We start from the raw sequence: 2,408 nt of genomic DNA, 5'->3' as shown, positions 1-2,408 counted from the left end.
AGGGAAGGAAGGGACATTGCCTGATTAATTCCAATGCTGGACACACATGAGGGACTGTTGTGGGGCTTAGGAGGACAGTGATGTGGCACCAAGTTTATTCACAGGAGAGGCTGGAGTTGTTCCAGGCAGATGACCTTACAATCCTGCGAGTACTCACACATTCTCTCACTATGTCATTTATTCACAAATCTGTATTGAGCTTCAGCCAGGCAGTCATGGGGCCAGCCCTTGGCTCCCATTCCCCTGTGCTCAGTGGATGGAAGGCTAAGCTCCCTGGAGGCTACCTGCTTCCTGAGGTGGAAGTGGACTGGACTGGAGCTCTGTAAGGGGTGGGGAGAGATGGGGTTGGGGAGGAATTCCATTGCTCACAGAGAGGCCCTCAGTGCATGGGCCCTGAGAAAGATGATCTTTCCCTGCCCAGCACATGAACCACCTTTCAGAATCCCTGGGGCCTGGGTGCATAAGCTGCACTTCCTGTCGACTCTCCACCTGCTGGAGCCTAGGCTTAAGCCTCTGCCTTTGCAAAGCAATGAACTTAGACGCACAGTCCTGTGCAGCTTCAGAATTTGAGAGTTTCTCTGAAGCATGTGCTTGACGAAAGCTAATGACTAGAGACTTGTCTGAGTGAAGTTCTGGGTCTAGAGTAGCTTCTCTGCTCTCCTGACCCCTCCTCCCACTGAACATGTGCCTGGAATTTCCCTGGGCCTGGTTGGCAGGAGTGTCCATGGCAGGGTCACTGGTGATAAGGAGCAGGACAACAACTATTCACCCGGCTTGGGCTTTCCCTGAAGTTTGCTCTGGGCCTGGCCCTGGAAGGTTCTCGTTGCTCCCCTGACCCCGGCTGGAATCCGATCAAGTTGGCATCTCTGGGGCACCTGGGCCAGCCCTGCACTAGCCAGAAGAGGCCTCTGATTTATGAACTGCTGGACTGAGGGTTTAGCAGCTGAGTTTCCAATTGATCTCAGGGGGGATGGAGTTGAGTTTACAGCTGAATCAGGTCTCTGCTGGGCCCTGAAGGAGGCAGTGGGCAGGAGGTTACCAATTTGACCTCTGACCCTGTGGAGGGAAAGATAATGAGGTTGAGAACAATCCTTCTTGGTAGGGTTAGTCCTGAGGCCCTTGAAGAGGTAACGGCTACTTTTGATGCAGTGACACAGACGCTGCAGATGCCCAGAGGATCTGGATTCTCCTCCTACCTCCCTTCCTAGTTTCTAGGAGGACTGACTGTCCGGAAATCAGAGCTGCCTTGCTTGCGCTCCCTGCAGGTGCCACTGCTCCTCTGTCCCTGCAGTGCCCTCCCCACAGCAGGGCTGGTGGTTCCCTGCAGGCCCTGAGAACAAGGGAGGAGGGGCCGCCTTTGCTGTGGGATCAGCAGCAGACAGCCTAGATTGAATTCTGTGGGGCTGAGGGACCCTGGGCCTTGGTTTCCTGTCCTGTGAATGGGGACCGAGGAGACTTTCCTCTGAGGATTGGTATAGGATTAAACGGGAGGGGTGTGTGGAGGGAGCGCAGAGCATGTGGCACATGGTGGGCAGGACGTGGGGCCCAGACACAGTCTGAGTGAAAGAGTGGACTCGGAGCGCTGCTATCTGTGTGACCCTGAATACGTGTCTCAGGCTTCTCAGCCTCAGTCTCCTCTTCTGTGAGGTGGGACTAACATTGTTGTCAGGTTTAAAGGGACTGTGAAGGTCTAGCACTTAGCACCGTGCTGGACGTGTGGTCAGCCTTGCTGGATGCTTCTGCCGAGCCCGTTCTCCTGAGAGCCCAGTGTTGCCTGGCAGGGCCTGTGGGCCTGACCCTGAGCCAGTGTGGTCAAGGGTGAGGAGTCCAGATTCCTGCCCATGTCCTGTGGATGCAGCTGGGGAGATAAAACAACTCCTGGAACTGGTGCCGTGTGGAGCTGGAGCCCAGCAACGTCACCAGTTTCAGGCTCTCAGGGAGGTCACTTCCCCCCTTTGAGCCTCAGTTTCCTCATCTATAAAATGGGGAGGATGATGAAGGTGGAAAACATTGCTGAATACTGTCTGGCAGGCACACTACAAGTGCTTTACCTATACTAACACCAAATCATTTAACCCTTGCCACAATCCCATATCAGTATTGTTTTTATCTCCCATTTTATAGCTGAAGAAACGGGGTCTCAAAGAAGGAAATACTTTCTGAAGTTCGTCCATCTCAGAAGTGGCAGAGACAGGGTTTGAACCTAGGGAGTCTGGCTCCAGAGCTCATGTACTTGCCTGCTTCTTGGGTCCCTCTGAGGATCCCCTAGGATGAAGGGCCAGCCGGCTCTGCAAATGTCCAAGCTCAGTGGAAATGCCAGATGCGGTTCCCTTCTGCAGGGGTGAGTTTTGAACCTAACAGTGATGTCTGTCCTTCCCGTAAACTGTTAAGTGCTACAATAACAGTAG

Source organism: Nycticebus coucang, chromosome 22, assembly GCF_027406575.1.
Source record: "Nycticebus coucang isolate mNycCou1 chromosome 22, mNycCou1.pri, whole genome shotgun sequence".
NCBI lineage: Eukaryota > Metazoa > Chordata > Mammalia > Primates > Lorisidae > Nycticebus > Nycticebus coucang.
This window is presented reverse-complemented; position numbering follows the sequence as displayed.